The sequence below is a fragment of the Medicago sativa genome, chromosome 4 (assembly GCF_051527215.1).
Source record: "Medicago sativa cultivar Bolivia chromosome 4, Bolivia_mono, whole genome shotgun sequence".
Classification (NCBI taxonomy): Eukaryota; Viridiplantae; Streptophyta; class Magnoliopsida; order Fabales; family Fabaceae; genus Medicago; species Medicago sativa.
The window spans coordinates 59746185-59769052 of NC_140752.1; the positions used below are offsets into that span (position 1 = coordinate 59746185).

A 22868-nucleotide genomic window follows, 5' to 3' on the forward strand; every position below is an offset into this window, starting at 1 on the left:
GTTTCTCCTCGACTCGATGAGGAAGAATTAACACAGACATTCCTGAAGACTCTGAAGAAGGAATATAAGGAAAGGATGATAGTCTCTGCTCCAAACAATTTCTCCGACATGGTTACCATGGGAACTCGTCTAGAAGAGGCCGTCAGAGAAGGCATCATTGTTCTTGAGAAGGGTGAATCTTCAGCCAGTGCACCAAAGAAGTACGGTAATGGCCACCATAAGAGGAAAGAATCTGAAGTAGGGATGGTATCTGGCAACCCATCCGCAGCTGCTACGCAATTACCTTTGCCCTATCAATACATGCAGTACTCTCAACATCCTTTCTTCCCACCATTCTATCAGTAATATCCTCTGCCACCGGGTCAACCACCAGTGCCCGTTAATGCCATTGCTCAACAAGTACAACACCAGCCTCCTGTTCAACAACAACAGCAGCAACAACAGGGTCCCCGACCCAGACCTTCTTTTCCACCAATACCTATGCGGTATGCTGAGCTGCTCCCAACTTTACTTGCTAAGGGTCACTGTGTCACTAGATCAGGCAAACCTCCACCTAATCCTTTACCTCCCAGGTTCCTCATGTTCTTGACAATCCACTTCCAAACCATGCCGCTGTTAACATGATTGAGGCTTTTGAAAGAATTCATGTTCCTCAGGAGGGTCCCATGCTGGATGTCCACAACATTGTTACTCCCTTGGTACCGCTACATGTCAAACTTTGCCGAGCTTCTTTATTCAATCATGATCATGCTTCTTGTTCAGAATGTCTTCAAAATCCTATGGGCTGTTGTGTGGTGAAAGATGATATCCAGAGTCTGATGGATGACAAGTACTTGATTGCCAGTGTTGTATGTGTGATTGTGCCAGTGTTTCATGATTCTCCTGTTGAAACGGTATCTCAAACAAGGAATATTGAACCTTTGGTGATCAGGTTACCTGGTCCTGTACCTTACGCTTCTACAAAGGCAATCCCTTACAAGTACAATGCAACCATGATTGAGAACGGAGTAGAAGTGCCTCTGGTATCCCCAGCTACAGTTGATAACGTTGCTAGTGAAATTACAGCTCTGAGAAGCGGGAAAGTCCGTCCACCCTTGTTTCAAAAGAAGGTGGTTACACCTATTGCCACGGTAACTCCACCAGTTGCTCCTCCTATTGACAAGAGTCCCGGCCCAACAGGCCAATCTATTGACGAGTCTAATCTGGATGAAATTCTAAGGCTTATTAAGAAGAGTGACTATAAAATTGTTGACCAGCTGCTGCAAACTCCGTCAAAGATATCCATCTTGTCTCTGCTTATGAGCTCAGAAGCTCACATGAAAGTGCTGATGAAAGTACTGGAGCAAGCTTATGTTGATCATGAAGTCTCTGTGGATCAGTTTGATGGAATAGTGGGTAATATTACTGCCTGCAACAACTTGGGGTTTGGCGACGATGAACTCCCCGAAGCAGGGAAACACCACAATTTGGCTCTGCATATCTCAGTACACTGCAAGTCTGACATGATATCCAATGTGTTGGTAGACACTGGATCATCCTTAAATGTAATGCCTGAATCCACACTAAGACAGTTGAGTCATCATGGAATCTCTCTGAGGGGAAGTAGCTATTTGGTTAAAGCTTTCGACGGATCTCGCAAAGATGTTCTTGGGGAAGTAGACTTGCCAATTACCATTGGCCCCGAGACATTTCAGATTACTTTCCAGGTCATGGACATCAATGCTTCTTATAGTTGCCTCCTCGGAAGACCGTGGATTCACGACGCTGGAGCAGTAACTTCTACTTTGCATCAAAAGCTCAAGTTCATGAGGAACGGTAAGATTGTCACTGTGCATGGTGAGGAAGCATATCTGGTTAGCCAAGTATCATCTTTCTCTTGTGTTGAAGCAGGGTCCGCTGAAGGGACGTCATTTCAAGGCTTGACTGTTGAAGGTGCGGAGCCTCGAAGAGCTGGTACTGCTATGGCCTCATTGAAAGATGCCCAGAAGGCTGTTCAGGAAGGGCAAGCTGCTGGCTGGGGCAAAGTGATTCAGATTTTGGAAAACAAGCGTAAAGAGGGCCTTGGATTCTCCCCAACCTCTGGTGTTTCAACAGGAACTTTCTACAGTGCTGGGTTCATCAATGCTATTACTGAAGATGCTGCTGAAAATAGTTATGTGCCTACATTTGTTGTACCAGGAGGCACTGTGAGAAATTGGGAGGCCATTGATGTTCCTTTAATCATGCATGCTTCCATGTAATGTGTCTTGTTGCTCATGTTTTTCTTTGTTTTCAAAATAACAATCCTTTCGCTCTGCCCAAGGCGAAAGTGATATCATTGTAAGGGCGTGTTTGTTTCGGCATTGCCGTTATTAATAAAAGTTGTCGTCTTTTTCCGCGACTCTTTGCTTTTTTACTTTTTAGTGCCTTTTTCTTGGAAATAATGGTAATGCCAAAAAAACCAAAACATCTGTATTTTCTTATTAATTTCAAAAATCTGCATAAAAACATTTTTTCTAAAATCATCCCAATCATATTATGCAGATTGAACCATAATAAACCCGTTGAACACAGTGACCCTATGGTTCCTCCAAATTTTGAATTCCCTGTATATGAAGCTGAAGATGAGGAAGACAATGAAGAGATACCGTATGAGATCACTCGACTACTTGAGCAAGAAAGAAGAGCCATTCAGCCTCACCAGGAAGAGATTGAACTCATCAACCTGGGTACTGAAGAGAACAAGCGAGAGATCAAGATTGGTGCTGCACTCGAGCCAGAAGTGAAAAGAAAGATTATTCAGCTCCTCCATGATTATCCAGATGTCTTTGCATGGTCCTATGAAGATATGCCAGGTCTAGATCCCAAGATTGTGGAACATCGGATACCGACAAGACCTGAATGTCCTCCTGTCAAGCAGAAATTGAGAAGGTCTCGTCCAGACATGGCTCTTAAGATCAAGGCTGAAGTACAAAAGCAAATTGATGCGGGTTTCCTCATGACAGCTGAATATCCTGAGTGGATTGCCAACATTGTGCCAGTACCAAAGAAAGATGGGAAAGTTCGAATGTGTGTTGATTACAGAGATCTGAACAAAGCCAGTCCGAAAGACAACTTCCCATTGCCTCATATTGATGTGCTTGTTGACAGTACTGCTCAATCCAAAGTGTTCTCCTTTATGGATGATTTCTCTGGCTATAACCAGATACGGATGTCTCCTGAAGATAGGGAAAAGACGTCCTTCATCACTCCGTGGGGAACGTTCTGTTATAAAGTGATGCCATTTGGCTTGATAAATGCCGGTGCTACCTATCAAAGAGGTATGACAACTCTATTTGATGATATGATTCACAAAGAGATTGAAGTATATGTTGATGATATGATTGTGAAGTCAAGTGATGAAGAGCAGCATGTTGTGTATTTGAAAAAGATGTTTGAAAGACTGAGAAAGTACAAGCTGCGGTTGAATCCTAACAAGTGTACGTTCGGTGTACGATCTGGAAAGTTGTTTGGCTTCATTGTCAGTCAAAGAGGCATTGAAGTTGACCCTGACAAAGTCCGAGCCATCAGAGAGATGCCAGCCCCTCAAACTGAGAAGCAAGTCAGAGGTTTCCTCGGGCGTCTGAATTATATTTCAAGATTCATATCTCACATGACTACTACCTGTGGACCAATTTTCAAATTGCTCAGAAAGAATCAGCCTGTTGTATGGAATGATGAATGTCAGGAAGCTTTTGATAGCATTAAAGAATACTTGTTGGAGCCACCTATCCTTGTCCCACCAGTGGAAGGAAGGCCTTTGATTATGTATTTGTCCGTGTTAGATGATTCCGTGGGTTGTGTTCTCGGTCAACAAGATGAGACTGGAAAGAAAGAACATGCTATCTACTATCTGAGCAAGAAGTTCACCGATTGTGAGACTCGATATACAATGCTTGAAAAGACTTGTTGTGCTTTAGCTTGGGCTGCCAAACGCCTGCGTCATTATATGGTGAATCATACAACTTGGTTGATATCCCGAATGGATCCGATCAAGTACATCTTTGAAAAGCCTGCTGTTACTGGAAAGATCGCACGTTGGCAAATGTTGCTGTCTGAATATGATATTGTGTACAAAGCTCAGAAAGCAATCAAAGGAAGTGTCCTTGCCGAGCATCTTGCTTGTCAGCCTCTTGATGATTACCAGCCAATTAAGTTTGATTTCCCAGATGAAGAGATTATGTATTTGAAAGCGAAAGACTGTGAGGAACCACTGATCAATGAAGGGCCGGACCCCAATAGCAAGTGGGGGTTGGTATTTGATGGTGCTGTTAATGCTTATGGTAAAGGAATTGGGGCCATCATTGTAACTCCGCAAGGTCACCACATTCCTTTCACTGCTCGAATAACCTTTGAATGCACAAACAACATAGCTGAATATGAAGCATGCATCTTGGGCATTGAAGAAGCCATTGATCTGAGAATTAAGCACCTTGACATCTATGGAGATTTTGCGCTTGTTATTAATCAGAGAAAAGGTGAATGGGAGACTCATCATGAGAAGCTCATCCCTTACCGTGACTATGCAAGACGTCTGTTGACATACTTTACAAAGGTTGAGCTGCACCACATCCCTCGGGATGAAAATCAGATGGCTGACGCTCTTGCTACTTTGTCTTCCATGTTTCGTGTCAATCACTGGAATGATGTGCCCGTAATTAAGGTGCAGTGTCTTGATAGACCCGCTCATGTGTTTACTATTGAAAATATGCCGGATCAAGCTGATAAAGATGCGAATAATGGAAAACCTTGGTATTACAACATCAAACAATTCTTGCAGAATCATGAATATCCACCTGGTGCTTCCAACAGGGATAAAAAGACTTTGAGACGATGGGCTAGTAGATTCTTTCTGGACGGAGAAATCCTATACAAAAGGAACTATGACATGGTCTTGTTAAGGTGTGTTGACAAACAAGAAGCTGAGAAATTGATGCATGATGTACATGATGGTACTTTTGGGACCCATGCTTCGGGCCATACCATGTCAAGAAAACTGTTAAGAGCCGGCTATTACTGGATAACTATGGAGCGTGATTGCCACAAACATGCTAAGAGATGCCACAAGTGTCAAATTTACGCTGACAAGATTCATGTGCCTCCACACGCTCTCAATGTTATATCTTCCCTATGGCCTTTCTCTATGTGGGGCATTGACATGATCGGAAGAATTAAACCAAAAGCTTCCAACGGACATCGTTTCATTCTAGTGGCAATTGACTACTTCACCAAGTGGGTCGAGGCTGCTTCCTATGCAAATGTGACCAAGCAAGTGGTTGTCAAGTTTATCAAGAATAACATCATCTGTCGATATGGTGTTCCCAACAAGATCATCACTGACAATGGTTCCAATCTGAACAATAGCATGATGCAAGCTTTATGTGAAGAATTCAAAATTGAACATCACAACTCTTCTCCTTATAGACCTCAGATGAATGGTGCAGTTGAGGCCGCTAACAAGAACATCAAGAAGGTTGTTCAGAAGATGGTCACTACTTACAAAGACTGGCATGAAATGCTACCTTTTGCCTTGCATGGTTACCGTACTACAGTGCGCAGTTCAACCGGGGCAAATCCTTTCTCTTTGGTATATGGTATGGAAGTAGTTCTCCCTCTGGAAGTGGAGATTCCATCTCTTCGAGTAATCATGGAAGCAAAGTTAACTGAGGCTGAATGGTGTCAAAGTCAGTACGATCAATTGAATCTGATTGAGGAAAAACGTATGGATGCTATGACTCATGGACAGTTGTACCAAGTACGAATGAAGACTGCCTTTGACAAGAAAGTCCGACCTCGAGAATTCAAGGAAGGCGAACTTGTATTGAAAAGAAGAATAAGTCAGCAACCCGACCCAAGGGGCAAGTGGACACCTAATTATGAAGGACCTTATGTTGTCAAGAAGGCTTTCTCTGGTGGTGCTTTGATTCTTACACACATGGATGGTGTTGAACTCCCAAATCCTGTTAATGCCGATATAGTCAAGAAATACTTTGTCTAAAAAGAAAAGAACAGCGTGGTAGGTTGAAAACCCGAAAGGGCGGCCTAGGCAAAAATGCGCTTCCCGGTGGATCGAAAACCCGAAAGGGTGATCCAGGCAAAAGTTAGGGACAAAAAAAAATGAATATGAAAAAGCTCGCTGAGATTGTACGCAACTCAGGCAAGAATGAGCGCCTCGATGAGCCGAAAACCCGAAAGGGCGGTTCATGTAAAAATGAGGTTGATAAAAGACAAGTAACTATATCTGGCAAATCACCATCACCCCTTGGGGCATCTACAACTGTCAATGATCATCTTCATCAGAAGCTTCTGTACTTGTGAATTAAAAATTTCTATGAAATGTAGCGTTCATCGTGTTCAATGTATCACCAACCAATAAAATTATCATTTCCCAAGCTTTGTAAATCCGTGAAGTCATGCCCTCGGCTGACTCTCACTCTTCTACATCAATTTGAGCCCGTGCTTTTGTTTGGAACTCTATTTTTCTTTCTACCCTCAATGCTATATACAAAATATTTTCTTTCCATTTTGATAATGTCAATGTCTGAAACAAACATTTTTGAAAACTGAAAAACTTTTTTTTCCTGTCTATTTTGAAAGCAAACCTGAGCAATAGGGTACATTTCAATGAAACATGCATGAATAAATGAGTGTCACTATCTATTTCAATACATGTTACAAGCAGGTTACTCCCCAGGATGATCTGTGGTCAATGGCAAGAATGATAAAAACATAATGAAAATGAAAGTGAAAAATGAAAGATGCAAATAAGAAGCTCGCTAAGTTGAAAACCCGAAAGGGCGGCTTAGGCAAAAATGAGCACCCCGCTGATTGACAACCTATGAAGGCAATTCAGGCAAAAATGGGGCAATGAAAGGAATTTTATTCCCCGGTGAATCGAAAACCCGAAAGGGCGGTTCAGGCAAAAATGGGGTTGAAAAATGAAAGAATGAAAGAATGAAAATGATATGAAAAGCATTGACCACAGGTGCGAACATCCAATGTTTACCCAGCACTGACACGCCTAACAACGGCGACCTGTATCCAAGAATCTTCCAAGGATCCCTCCTCTACAAGTTTATATTGCCCTCAGCCATGGTTTCGATACGTCTCTCAACGACAGTCTCTCCAAAGAGGTTTTCCCTGTGAATATTTTGCAGCACGAGCCACTACGTGGCCAATCTTCCAATGTTTTGTCTGTCTCTGTGAAACTTCTCTGTCAAACTACGAACCAATCATGCATTTCAAGCATTCATACATGCATAATCATGCATTTTATGTGCTCATACATTCAATAATCTTGTTATGCCATACATACATGCTGCATTTCCAATTTCCACTTCCAATTCCAATCTCAATTTCAATTCCAACTGTCAAATTCGATGCAATCTCCAATCTCAATTTCAATTCCAACTGTCAAATTCGATGCAATCTCCAATCTCAATTTCAAATCATTTCAACTGTCAAATTCGATGCAATCTCAACTCTCAAATTCCAATGTCAATTCAATCCAATCCTAATTCGAAGCAATTTCAATTTCAATTCGATTCAATGTCAATGTCAATTTCAATTCAATTCAATCTCAATTCGAAGCAATCTCAATTTCAAGTGCCAAATTCGAAGCAATCTCAATTTCAAGTGTCAAATGCGAAGCAATCTCAATTTCAAGTGTCAAATTCGAAGCGATCTCAATTTCAATTTCAACCCAATCTCCAATTTCAATCCAATTTCAATGCCAATGTCAATTTCAATCCAATCCCAATGTCAATTTCAACTCTCCAATCCAATGTCTATGTCTATGTCTCTGCTCAATCTCAATTCTCAATCTCTCTTTCAAAGTCAACTTTCAATACAATTCAAGTCAATGTCAATTCACTCTCAACTTGCTTTTGGGCCAACAAAAATGGTCATGTTTATCTTCAAATCAAGTCAATGACAATTTACCCTCAATAGGTATCTTGTCAAATCAGACTCCCAACATGCCTTATTATCGGTCAAGTGACTAGTTCGATCTAAAGAACAACTTGTACCCACTTATATACCTATACTTCCGGACAAACGACAAGTTCAATCCAAAGAACAGTTTGTACCCAGCTTATGCTTTGTTATCGGTCAAACGACAAGTTCGATCTAAAGAACAGTTTGCACCTACCCACATGATGTGGTGATAATCCAGCGTCAAGTTCGATCCAAAGAACAGTTTGTATCTACCCTTTTGTCTATATCTCCAGCCAAACAGCCCGTTCGATCCAAAGAACAGTTTGTGCCTGTCTATCTGTTTGTATTTTCGATCAAGTGTCAAGTTCGATCCAAAGAACAGCTTGTATCTGCCTATTTGTCTGTGTTTCCGGTCAAGTGCCAAGTTCGATCCCAAGAACAGCTTGTACCTATCTCTTGTCTTGTATTCCTTGGACAAGTGGCTAGTTCGATCGAAAGAATAGCTTGTACCTTATTTTCGATCCCCTGGTTTGTCTACCCTGTCAATGTCCACCTGGATCCCCAGTGACATGACATGTTCCATAGACTCCAGTTGTTTGTCTTGCATTCATAATCAAAGTATTGCATGGCATTCATGTGTTTGAAAGTCTGAAAACGTATTTTTATGTCCAAAAACAGTGCAAATGTTAATATTTAAATGTCTTCGTCCTGTCAACTCTAAGACTCCGTCTCTTGACTCTCCGGACAAAGAAACTTAAATAGGGGCAGCTGTTATACCCTAATTTTGGACCTAAAAATACAAACTCAGTCTTTCTTTTCTTGTATTTCAAGTCATGTGAACAGTCTCTGATCAATTACATCTTTCTCTGCATTTTATTTCAATATTATTTGCAAAATTCATGAAAAAGGGCATTTTAGTCATTTCCTATGTTAAAATTTCTTTCAATCTTTGAAAAAATTGTTTGAGTCTTTTCAAATAGTTTGAATAAGCCCTTATTTCAATTCTATGACAAAATCCATTTCAAAAATTGCATTTGAAGTCATTTTGAGTCAGTTTAGCCCCTAGGGGCATTTTAGTCTTTTCATGTGTCAAAACTCTGTTCAAATCTTAAAAATTGTCTCTGAGTCTTTCAAATTGGTTTAATTAAACTTTTGTTTCAATTCTCTGTTAAAAAATCCATTTTTAAATTTCATCTGAGTCATTTTTAGTCGTTTTAGCCCCAGGGGCATTTTGGTCATTTCACACGAAATTTCGGCAGAGAGAGGTTACTTTAAAGTACCTCATTTAAGCCATTGGTTCATTTTAGTCCGTTTTGTCAAATTTTAATCGTTTCACTTTACGTTTAGTCAAATTACCATTTTTATTCCAATTTTTTTTTTTAATTTTTTTTTTAGTCCAAAACTTCCAAAAATTGCATCCAAGTCCTTTTTTCTAATTTCAAGTTTTATTTTTAAGTCCTCTTTTGATATTTCAAAACTTTATTTTATTTTTTTTAAATTGCAGATTAGTCTTTTTTTAAATTTACAGATTGGTCCTTTAGTTTTTAAAAATTGCAGAAAGGCCCATGTCCAAGTCATCAGTCCAGCACAGGTGTCAAAAGCTTATTGGGTCACAAGTCACAAGCTGGCCTATAAATACCAGCCAACTCATCCATGTGTCCGAGATCACCATTCAATTTCGGCCAACTCAACAAACACAATTACATTTTCTCTCTCCCAGATCAAAAGGATCAAACCCAGAAATTTCACAAGAACACGATGAAGGTTTGAACAATCTTCAAACCCTAACCGTTTCTCAACAACACAATCCAACACAAATTCACGAAAGATTCATCACCAAATACACCATTCAACAACAAATTTCACCAGAAAACGAATCAACAGCTCCAAATTTCCCAATTAAGTTGAGAATCATTTCGATTCTCAGATATCTTCAAACGAAGACTTCATCACTGAATCGTGTCTTCTCCCTGCAATTCGAACAATAAAGTGATCACAAGAAGAAGACACAGAGAGAAGAGGAGAAGAAAGAACGAAGGATCTCCAGACCCTGCAATTCGAACAATCAAGTGATCACAAGAAGAAGACACAGAGAGAAGAGGAGAAGAAAGAACGAAGAATCTCCAGGTAAACTCATCAAATCCTCTCGCCTTTTTGTTATAAATCATCATCGAAGATTTGATAACGTAAATAAACGGTGAATCGAAGCAAGAATCATGAAAACATTCGAAAAACATCAAAACTGAAACCCTAAAAGTGCAATTCGTGAGGATTCACCGTTTATTTGCGAAAATTGAGTCCAAATCCATAATCAGTGAAGAAGATAGAAAGATTAGGGTTTCGTTTCATGAGATTCAAGAAGCTTTGAAGATATAGGACCGAACGATTCAATCCTAGATCTACTCTGATCTAAGCTCTTTTTCAAGAAAACGTTTTCGAAATCATAAAGAGGATAGAAAGAGCTTCAAGAAGATGTGCTTATTTTTCAGATCGGAGTAGGTTGAAACTCCGACGCGGCGGCACCGCCATGGGCCACCACGTCGGAGGAGGAAGGTCTCGTCGGAGAAGAGAGAGTCATTTGCAGACTCTCTCTCTCTAGTTTCGTTTTAGAGAGAGAAGTGGAGAGGGGAAGTGAACCAGAACCGGTTCAAGGCCTTATATAGGCCAACGAACCGGTTCGACCCATGGTTCCAACCCTAACCCGCCTCTTAAGCCCATTTCCCATGCCTGTGTGACTTTCTGCTATGCACACCCCCCTTTCTTGCATGCTTTACTGATCTCTTGCTAATTGCACCCCTGCATGTTCAAAAAAATCCTTTAAAATTTCTAAAAGATTTTCCATGCATTATTGATTGTTTTCTTGACATTTCTGTGGTATTGTTATGTGCTAAACCTTGATCAAAAAATAAAGAGTATTTTCTTGTAAAAGGTTTACCATTTTTGTCAAAAATTGTGAAGTTCTTGAGCCTAAAACCTTTAAAAATTCTAGAGAAATTTTCATATACATTTCTTGATAACTTTGTAGTGTTTTTGTGATGAGTCTTGCATATTAAAATGGTAAAGGGTAATGTGTTAATTCTCTTGCTATTTTGTGGTGCTTTTGTGTAAAAAATTGATGAAAATTTGCTTGATTCCAATTCCAATTTCTTGATGAATACTTGTGACCTATACCACTTGATTTTATGGAGTTTTAGCCACTGTTTGTGTTTGATATTGCTGCATGAGTGTGAACCTTGATTAGTTACTTAGTTTACAAGTTACTTGTGTAAATAAATAATGCAAATATGCCTAAGTTTGCTTCGAAAATGACAAGTTCACCATGTTGCCTTAATTCCCATTCTAAAATCTGATTCTAAACCTTTAAAAGTGTGTTGGAATGCGAGAATTATAGGTCATATGGCTCTTGCATTTTATGGGCAAATTTTAGTCATGTTTTAGCACTCATTTTGCCCTTGTTTTGGGTTGTTTTCTATGCTTTATGTTATAGTGTTTCTCTTGCTTTATTTCTTTTAATAATACCATGTGTTACTAACCATTTCATTTCATGTCTCATATATTTCATAAGCATCCACATTCCACCCCATATTCATCTCCATTTCTCTTGCGATTTAATTTGTACCAAGGCTTAGAATGTAAAGACTTAGGAGCTTTTGTAATATTTTTCTTATGCATTTTTAAAATTCTTGCAAGACCATAGAATGTATCTAGGCCAATGATGTAAAGGACAATGGACTCTAATAATGTACACCGACACAAGCACCGACACATGCACACACCTCACTTTAGGTATATAGCTAGATATATGCATGTTTAGATGTATGTTTAGGATTGTATGTCTAGATGAATGTTTAGGCTTTATACTTAGAAAAATCAATTTTCCAAAAAAAATATGAACAAACTTCACTCAAACCATTTTCTAAATAAACCTTGGGATCAAAATCCCATTGTAATTTTCCCTTTTATTTTCTTAATCAAATTTCAATGAACTTTAATCATACTTGACTTCTTTTGCAAAATCACTAATCAAACCTCACCTTTTCTTAAATTCTCATGCCCTTGAGGCCTCTTTCTATTCTTCAAATTCCAATTTTCAAACTTAAAATCAACCAACAAAAACAAAAACATTTTTGGAAGAGAACTACGGTGGATTTGATCCCTTAAACGGGTACGTAGGCAAGGAACAAAATTCCTTCAATTCAAATAAAATAAAAATTCAAACACATTCTTCTCCCTCCAATTCTTCACTTAGAAATTCTTAGATTTAAATGAACATTTTCAAATAGCATTTAAAAATAAAGCGCGCGCGTAGAAATTAAAGACGGTTCCTATAGGTTACTATAGTCGTTATGGGTGCCTAACACCTTCCCGTAGCGAAAACAACTCCCGGACCTCGATTCTCAAGGGTTTTGCTTACTTTTTCCCTTCCCAAGAAAAAATAAGATATCACCGGTTTAAAAGGTTCAAACGTAATCAATGTTTGACACCCGAAAACCAAGATAAAACAAGTGGGGGATCCCGAGAATTGGTTTTGCTGCACCAAGTTAAGTAGGGCAGGCTTAATTTCAAAGTTATCATCCTCAACCGTTGGGTACACAATAACAGCTTGTGGCTCAGCCGTAGACGGCGTTGCATACTATTTGAGAGTGCGATTAGCCATGGCGGTGTTATTTAGTGCGTCTCTCTTTCGTTTATGCAAATACCTTTCGATCTCGTTGATTATTACAACTCGATTCCTGGTTTTTCGCATAAAAAATTGAGAACCCAAGAAGTTAATGATAACAGAAAAATAAAATAAAAAGGAAAAGAAAGAGAAGAAGAGACAGGATTCTAATCACTAAAAAAAAGTTAATCAAATTAGTTAACTCCCCGGCAACGGCGCCAAAAACTTGATAGGGCCAAACTGCAAGTGCACGGCCTATTGAAGTAATAGTAGTAAGTAGAGTATCGTTCCGCTAGGGAGTTGTTCAATCTAATTAACTTTTTAGAAAATGATTAGAGGAGAAAGAAATAAGAAGTTTGAGAGTGCAGTTGTTTGAAAGTAAATAACAATAATAATAAAGAGCCATGGGATCATTGGGTTATCATAATAACGAATCTTTTCACAAGCAAGCCTTAAACTTTATAATTCTATGTTAATTTTAATTTCTAAGGACAAGTTTCTCTTTAGCATATCACAGCTTCTCTCGAAGTCAGTGAGTGTATCCCTCCAACAACCACACCTATTCTCATGGGTGATTGCCTTTGGGACCCTTGAAGATCGAAACTTTATGTGTCCCAAGGTTTGCTAGACTATTCTCATGTTTCGCAAACCTTGTCTAAATTCACTTGTTCGGATATCAAAGCTCCGCGTTCGCTTTATGAATTGATATCTGTGATGATGAATTAACCATTATCAAACCCTCCGCGTTCGCTTTCACAGTTTGATAATAATTAATTCATGTTAAAACGGTGAATTTAGATTAGGAATTAAGGTAACATATAATTAGGGTTTAAGGCTTGGCTTGATCCGGATTACGTCATTAGACTTATCCAACAATCCCAAGACAAAGAAGTCTACTCACTCATGTTCATCGTAGACATGGGGGAAGAAGAGAGAATGCGATAAAGTAAATTGCGAGAAAAGAAAGTAAAAGGAAATAAAGACTTTATTGAAATAATACTTGAAATATTCAAAGTAAAGGTGAATGTTTATGGTGGAGAGATACTATATTTATAGCTTTACAATTGACTTAGAAACTAAGCAACTAAAAGGGCAAAACAGTAAAGCTGCAACAGGGTAACTTGGGCTTGAAGAAAAAGCAGCAAAAGTGGCCTCTGGAGGTGGCACGGCCGTGCCAAGCTTCTGACTTGGTGGGAACATATTTTTGTTCCGTATGTTCGTATTTTCACACTGTATTTGCTCCAGTCCTCTTTCTTTTGCTCCAAGACACCTTCCACCATATATTCGTTCCTAAAATATAATAAAAAGCAATTTAAAGTAAAATATTCAAAAAGGAAATAAATATGCAATAAAATCAAATCAAATCTTTATAAAACTAAACTAAATAATGCATTAAATTAGACTAATCATTCACCGGCATGATGGAGTTGTTATTATATTAAGTAGTTTTTTTTTTTTTTTTTTAGGTTTAGGTATAGGCTTAAATAGCTAAATAAATAAATTAATTATACACAAAAAATAAATAAATTATTTATGATATTATATAAATATGTATATGCGGGGTTGCGGGCCTGGGCAGTATAGTACCCTTACCCGTGCCCATACCCATTAAAATTTGTGGGTATTACCCGGACCCTTGCCCAAACCCATGAAAGCGGGGTTTTACCCTACCCATTGTGGGTATTTTTTGCGGGTACCCATTGGGTCTGGGTCCAATTGCCATCCCTAGTTGAACATAGTATATTTTACATCATGAACATCAAAGGGTCATAATATTGACATTAATATAAACATAATTTGACCATTAAGGACCAACATCAAGAGGAAATTTTCCGGGAAAACAAAAACTACTTGTTGATTTATGGACTAAAATTAAAATTCGATATATTTTTAGGGACGAAAAACTTATTTAATGTTATTATATATCCATCTAGTCCCTTGATTCCCTTTCAAACAATAAGAGAGAGTAATAACTCATTGACTATATATCTTGATGGATTAAAAATAACTTAGAGACCGCTTCTTTTACTTTTATAGGCCAATAACTAAATTAAATTAAAGTGATGGTTTAAAAAAATGATTATTCACAAATCAAAATACCGAATATGCATAAAGCACTGCGGAGATTGGTTGGGGCCTAAGTTTTTTTCTTTTTTCAAAAAAAATAAATAATAGATAACCATCTAATCCAACATTGAACGAGTGAAAGGGGTTGAATCGTTTCCTAAATCCTTTCATTTCATTTTCATTTTCATTTTTTATTTCTTCTATATATCCTTACGATCATAACTCTTGTCCTTTAAATTCAAAATGAACTATTAGAGTTCGTCAATTTTTATGAAGCCCATAGAAATTTAAATTATAAAATTTGCAATTTATTGACACCAAAATTATAGAAGCAGGGGGACAGTAAGAAATTATGTATTAGATTATTTCATCATCTATAGTTCAAGTAAACATTTTAAATCGCCGATTGCATGTTTTTTCATTGGTTTATTAACTTTGGCTTGTTATTGAGTTCTAGCGCGTGAAAGTTATGAAAAATTTCAAGAGGAGGACAATTAATCTTTGGGATCCTAGATCTCGTTGCATCATACAATAACACAATTTGCAATAGCTAATGTCGTATATTGAAAATAAAAACACAACTGCGTATGGTTGCATACCGATACACATCCAATGGCAATAGCATAATGATAAATGGATTTTTCATTTTGCCCCTTTGATTTAAAGTTGTTTTGATGATGTTTGTTAGACTAGGTATATTGGTGATGTTTTAATATAGTTGTTGTTTACATTTTCATGCTAGTTAGCTCATATGTTCAAGCATCTTAGTCATCCATGATCTTATAGTTCTCTACATTGTGTCCAATGCTAAAGCAGTGTTTAAGGTGGTTCTTGTGAGTCAAATTTTCATAAAATTACTTTTTAAGCCATTTGATTCGATTCATGTGTCTTTTGAATCGTATCATTTGTGTCCTTGGGCTCTCTTCTTGTTTGTTCATAAAATATGAATTGATACATCTAACCCCTCTGCCCTTGTGTTTAGCCTGTTTGATTCATATCAATGTTCTTTTAATTGACTCAATCTTCATATGAGGTTTAATGATTCGATTCAAATTCTTACCTATGTAGTTTTGAATAATTTCAATCTTTCATCTGGAAAACCATTGAATTGATTCATATGTTCATTGAATCGTATCATTCTTCGTAGCTTCAAATCTCTTTGTTTTCAACTATCTGAATTGAGTCATACTTAGTTAGAATCGATTCATGTCGTTGTTTTTTGTGCTAAATTTGCACCTATCGCTCATTTCTATATATACCTTCACACACACACACACTTTTCAATTATTGAAAAATTTAGCAAATAGGCTTTGAAATCTTCAAACACTCTCTCTTTACATCTTCTTCAGATTAAACACTTTTTCTAAGATCTTTAAGTGGGAGGTCTAGATTGGTAGGGTGCTATATGAATTGTAGTTTTATTTCACTCAAGGGTATTGGTGGAATATCAAGGACCTGAAGAAAAGTAGGCATTTTTCACCTCCAAAGGTCTTGGGGGTTGTTTCTCAACTACACAATGATTCAAGGGGATCGAAGCTTCGGACATAGCAAAGATGAGTTCTTGGAGTAGAAGTTCTAGGGATTGCATCGAAGCTTGAGATTCAAATATCTTGTGGGTGTCCAATTTTAAGAGGACTTGAAGATTGGATCTTGTGTGATTGACTAGCATGAAAAATCAGGGGATGTAAGGAACACTGTGATAGAGGCGTTTTCTATCACGAAGAGAGGACATACCCCTAGCAAGGACAAAAAAGGGGTACCTCTATAAATCTTTGTGTTCTTCTATTTCCTATCCTTTTAGATTTTCACATTATAGTTGTATATGAATTTATTGTGTGAAGTTATCTTAATTTGATTGTGAACTCATTTGTTTACTTTAACCTAATCTCAGTTACTTCAATTGAGATTCTTTCAAATCAATTATCTCAACAATCAAAGTTGAAAATAAGCTTCAAGCAATTGATTCATATACTTTGTGTTCGTTATAGTTAGTGTGATTTGTTGTTAATAGGTTTGGTTTCAGATAGTTTAGTTTTGCAATTTGTATGTGTGTATTGATTTTTGAATTTCTTTATATGATTCGTTGTTGAACCTCTCAATTCACTTTTGAATCTTTGATTTACTTCATTGTCTTAGTTTTGTTATCATCCTTCAACACTATTTGTTAAAATGTACTGCATATTTCTAGAATTCTCTAGAATGCATTACTAACTTATAGAATGTTAAGAATTGATGTACATGTCTAGATTTCTCTAGAATAGTTTAGTATATTTTAGAGTTAATTAATACAACACATGTAGTAAGAAATGTCATGAAGAATCTAGAAGGAAGCATCTAGAATATGACATCCACACTATAAATAGGCAAGCATGTACTCATTTGTAATCAATCCAAATCAATCCAATTTGGAGAGCAATACAATCTATTCTTGCTCTAAGTCCTCATACTACTTACTACCATGGTTATCAAAATCCCGACTTAAGTCCCAAAATCTAGGTTTTTGCGACTTTGCGTAGCTTCAACGACTCAAATCCATAGCAAAGTCCCAAAAACAGACAAAATCCTATCAAAATCGCACAAAATCGCACAAAATCGTGAAATCCATTCAAAATCGCAGGATTTTGATGGATTTTGAAGGATTTTGTTCATTTTTTTTATAAGAGTCAATTTTTGATCCGGTTAGTCAATTGACCCGATTTGAATCCATGACCCGGTGCTATAAACACCCAAAAGGTCAAAAATTGTAATTCTTTCACTTCCCCCACACTTCCTCATTAGTTACACGGTTCATCTAGTTCGAAATGAACTAAACCTAGGTTGTTTAGCATTATTATGACTACTAAAGAATATTTGTATCTAGGCTCTAAGTCATTTATGTATATGTATTTTGTGGACTTTGAACTTTAAGTCATGTATGACTCATGCAATTTATAACATATATTTAACATTATTTTTGTTTTGGTAGAATCCTCGATTTTGATTGCGATTTTATGAGTCTCGATTTTGCTATCCTATATCGATTCTACAAAAGTCCTTGAGTAAAATCCTTCGATTTTGATTGCGATTTTACGAGTCCCGATTTTGCTATTCCCTTTCGACTTGAAGTAAAGTCCCGATTTTGACAACCTTGCTTACTACTATATTTATATTTCAACTATCAACTATCAACTAAAGCCTTATTCACTATCCAACTACACTCAAAACTATCACTACTACCTAAACTACTAACACTATTCAGTAGTCATAAAGTTTTTTAATCAACGCTTTTGCAAAATCTTTTGAAAAATGAAAAACGTTTCAGCGCGCGCTTTCCGGTTCATCATATGAACTAACAATTTTTAATCAAAGGCATGCGTGTAACTTCACTTAGGTTGTATTTGACACTTGTCTAACTCATCACATGTCTAATAACATATTACGATATTTATCAAACCTAACAATCTATGGGCGTTGAAACTAACATGATGCAAGGTAAATTGTCATGTTATGCAACATTTTTACCTATGCATGAAATTCCAAGTCTTTTCCCCAACATAATACTCCCTCCGTCCCTTAATGTAACCTTCCTTTGCTTTTTTCACATTTCTTAAGAAAAGTTGTCAGTGTAATTATTTTGTATGTTTTGTATGTTAATATTACCATATTGTCCTTTGTTTGTATATGTATTAAATTTGACTTTTTAAATTTTAAGATAAGTTAGTAGTATTAATTAGGGGTATGTTTAGGAAAAAAATAATAAATGCATCTAGTAATTTGAAAAGGGGTTTAGATTTAGGGACAAAAATAAAGTCAAATGAGTGGTTAGATATAGGGACAGAGGGAGTACCATGCATGATATTGTACATGTAGTGTCATTATTATGCTTCAAAAAATTTAGTGAGAAAGGGACCTGGATTATTTGTTGATTATGTTGTGTAAACTTTCTGATACCTCTATAGCATTTCTATTAAAAAATTAAATTTCTAAGTATGTTTGTAACTTCTATACCCATGCAACTTCTCCTCTTCAGCTAATGATAAGGTTCAAATATCTTCATACACTTCATTGTGTTCCTTTTCGTACTTTCAAATGAATTTGTTATCATCATGAATTTTATGGTTTATACAAGTCACACCAGAGTGCAATGGCTAGAATTGTATTATTAAAGGTCTGCAGATTTTATATCTCGAACTTTATGATTGCAATATTGTAATTTAGATTTTTCTTTGTTTGACTTAATGTTTTCCAATGCAATGCATCAAAGATTCAACATGTTTTACTTTATAAAAATTAGCATTGAATTGTATTATGTAATTTTTTCCTAGATGAAAATTTTTCTAAGAAAATGTTTCAGGTTATCTTAACAATCTAGAGGCTACAAGATTTGAGTTTAGATAAAGAGGGGCCGGTTCATATAGGAGATCTTGGATATTTTGACGAGCTTGGGCAACTTTCTGTTGTCGTCGACCAAACCAAAGAATTGGTAAAATACAAAGGCTATCATGTGTGTAATATTTTCATCTATGAATTATCGAAAATCTTACAAAAATCTTTGTCGTTGTTAGGTTTACTTGAGCATTGGAAAGATAGTTTTGTGTTGGTTGCATTAAACAAATGTTTCATGCCCCAAAGTAGTATTCTTAATGTGTCAATTGTAGTAACTTTACTCATTTACTAGTGCATATCCTCCTCTGTTTGGACTTTGGATGATTATTTGTTTATAACCTTTTTCTTATGTGTGACAACACTTGTTTTTGTTCACGAGTTTTTCGTTATGTGATATTTATCTCATTGTTGAAATTAACTAGGCTGCACCGGCAGAACTTGAAGACTTTCAAATACAATATGTTGTTGTTGTCCCATAAGTAAAACTTTGCATGATAGTTTAATTTTAAGCATCTTATCTATTATTGATAATTCATGTTTGAGTTACTTCTTTTTTATAGATTTTCTGATGGTGAGGTTGGTCAGGTTCCCATTGCCTATGTTGTTTGTTCACCCACTGACCAGGGAAGAAATTCACAAGTTTACTTGGTTCTTGTTCGACAAGTAATTCATGCAGATAAGTAGCGTCATCACTTGAGATCAGAGGGTGATATTCAAGAACACAAGAATTATATAGTATTTGTTGAAATCAAATGCTATAGGATAAACATGAAATCGAAGTTGAATCATCTCATACTTTTGTCGTGGTGGCAGGAACTTGACATTCAAATGAGGACAATTTTGTTTTTCTTTTGTTACAAAAGGAGCTATCCTCAGGTTTCTTTCTGTTTATGATTGAGGCTTTTTCTAATCTTATATATATTGTTATAATTGTTACATTTATCTAATTTTTTATTGATTATATATTGGCAGACCCGCAAAGGATAAGAAGGGCAAATACAGGTGCTGTTGAGAAGGCTATCAAATTCACACTTGTTTAGCATCACAACTCGGTTTTAATATGCAACTAAAGCAGCGTTGGAACAAGACAGTGGAGGGTTTAGGAGGTTGTGGATCAATGGAGGAACTAATAAACCCTCTCTGTCTTTGTCTCTGTCTTCGACTTCGTCTCATCCTCTTCTTCATCAGTTACTACACATACTATCTTTCCCCGCATATTTTTTTCATATTTTTATGCTTGGCTATATGCAGGATTCTTGAAAGTGGTAATTCATCTGGAGGGACAGTGAATCGTTTCCAGACATGACATAACAGTAATTCAGCTAATCGAACTTCAGAATCAGTATGTATCAATCAGATGACCTCAAAACCAGTGCCTTCAACTAGTTTTCCAACAGAGGCAAATATAAGAAGCAGCAAAAGAAGATTAAAATCTGGACATTTTTCAAGTGAAACTAGATATTATTGAACTTGATGAGTTAGAGGTGCTAGCAACTTCGATTCTGAAACGGAAATTAGATTTGTCAATTCATATTATGACCATTATCTTCCTTTACTGCTTCGACAAATTCAGACTGTGACAATCAGTTTTTCAAGTTTAATAGAACCGTTTCCAAAAAATAAATTGGAATGTTTTCGCCCTCACAACATTTTATGTTTCATTTTTTTATCTCTATTGAGCATAATATAAAAGGGTCATAATATTGACATTAATATAAACATAATTTGGCGATTAAGGACCAACAACAAGAGGAATTTTTTTGGGAAAACAAAAACATCTAGTTGATTTATGGGCTAAAAATTAAAATTTGATGTATTTTTAAGGACGAAAAACTTATTTAACCTTATTATTTATCCATCTATAGTCCCTCGATTCCCTTTCAAACAATAAGAGAGTAATAACTCATTGACTATCTTGATGGATTAAAAATAACTTAGAGACTGTTTCTTTTACTTTTATAGGTTAATAACTAAATTAGAGTTAAAGTGATGGTTGGAATAAATGTTAGAGAAATGCTAGCAACACACATTCTAACACACACTTTTTAACACACTCTCTTTGATTGGTTGAAATTCACATGAGACCCACCAAATTTGTATGGGATCCACATGATTTGGTGAGACCTATGTGAATTTTAACCAATCAAAAAGAGTGTGTTGAAAAATGTGTGTTAGAATGTGTGTTGTTAGCATTCCTCAAATTATTATTCACAAATAAAAATATCGAATATGCATAAAGCACTATGGAGATTGGTGGGGGCCAAAGTTTTTTTATTTTTTTGAAAAATAAATGATAGATAACCATCTAATCCAACATTGGACGAGCGAAAGGGGGTGAATTTTATGAAGCCTGTAGAAATTTATATTAGGATATTTGCGATTTGTTAACACCAAAATTATAGAAGTAGGGAGACGGTAAGTAATTATGTATGAGATTATTTCTTCATCTATAGTTCATGAAAACATTTTAAATCGCTGTTTGTGTGTTTTTTCATTGGTTTATTAACTTTAGCTTGTTATCGATTTCTAGCGCGTGAAAGTTATGAAATATTTTAAGAGGACGAAAATTAATCTTTGGGGTCCGAGATCTCGTTGCATCATACAATTACACAATTTGCAATTTCTTAGCACTGATACCCTAGGACTAGGAGTGCGACGATGGTAAGAAATTAGGTATGAGATAATTTCTTCATCTATATTTCAAGTCTATATTTTAAATCGCCGATTGCATTTTTTTTCTATTGTTTTATGAACTTGAGATTGTTGTCGAGTGCTAGAGCTTGAAAGAAAAGAATCATTTCAGAGAAGGAAAATCAACCTTTGGGTTCCAAGATCTCGCTGCATCATACAATTTTCAATTTATTAACACCAAAACCCTAGGAGCACGACAAAGGTAAGAAATTAGGTATGAGATAACTCATTCATCCACATTTTAAGTCAGGGTTTTAAATCGCCAATCGCATGTCTTTTCTATTGGTTTATGAACTTGAGATTGTTACGAGTTCTAGAGCGCGAATGCAAAAAAAAAATATTACAAGAGAAGGAAAATCAATCTTTGGGGTCCGAGATCTCGTTGCATTGCACAATTACATAATTTGCAATTTCTAAACACCAAAACCCTAGAAGCACGGGATGGTAAGAAATTAGGTATGACATCATTTCTTTATCTATATTTTATGTCTGTATTCTAAATCATTGATTTCATGTTTTTCTATAGGTTTATGAACTTGAGCTTGTTATTGAGTACAAGAGTGTGAAACAACTGAAATATTTATACTAGCATCTTATTTGGATTTTGAATTCACACAATCCAAGTTATAATCATTCCACACCCTAGTGGTAACTTTGGGTTCATAATTGATTTCATCCAAAATGTAGAAGGTTTATCTCATTTACAATTTATTCGATCTAGATTGTCTTTTCAACACTTCATGTATGTTTGTTATCACATTGAGTTTGTCAAAATCGTGATAGCTTTTACAAAATCAGGGCAGTTTACCATAATTTTGCTAGACCTATTGTGATGTCAAACATACACTTTGAGGGTGCATGACGACCATTGTTTAGTCTACTTTCCACATTATTAACCAGCAAATTAGGATAATGTATTTAATATCTAAAACACATATTTTAGTATGACTTACACATGATATTTTAGTTTCTGTGAGATTGTCTTCATTATACAAATCAGACTGACTTATACATGGCTTACGAATGAAGACAAGGTTATAAAAGAGCTGATATACGAATTTTAATTCATTTTTTTAATAATACAATAACAATTGAGTCTAACTAACAAAACCAGACATAATATATGCAAGGT

General features: G+C 36.3%; 1 pseudogene; it reads left to right on the forward strand.

Moving 5' to 3' along the window:
• The first annotated feature begins 620 nt into the window (after nucleotides 1–620).
• Nucleotides 621–22325, forward strand: LOC146930317 (uncharacterized; annotated as a pseudogene).
• The last annotated feature ends 543 nt before the right edge of the window (nucleotides 22326–22868 follow it).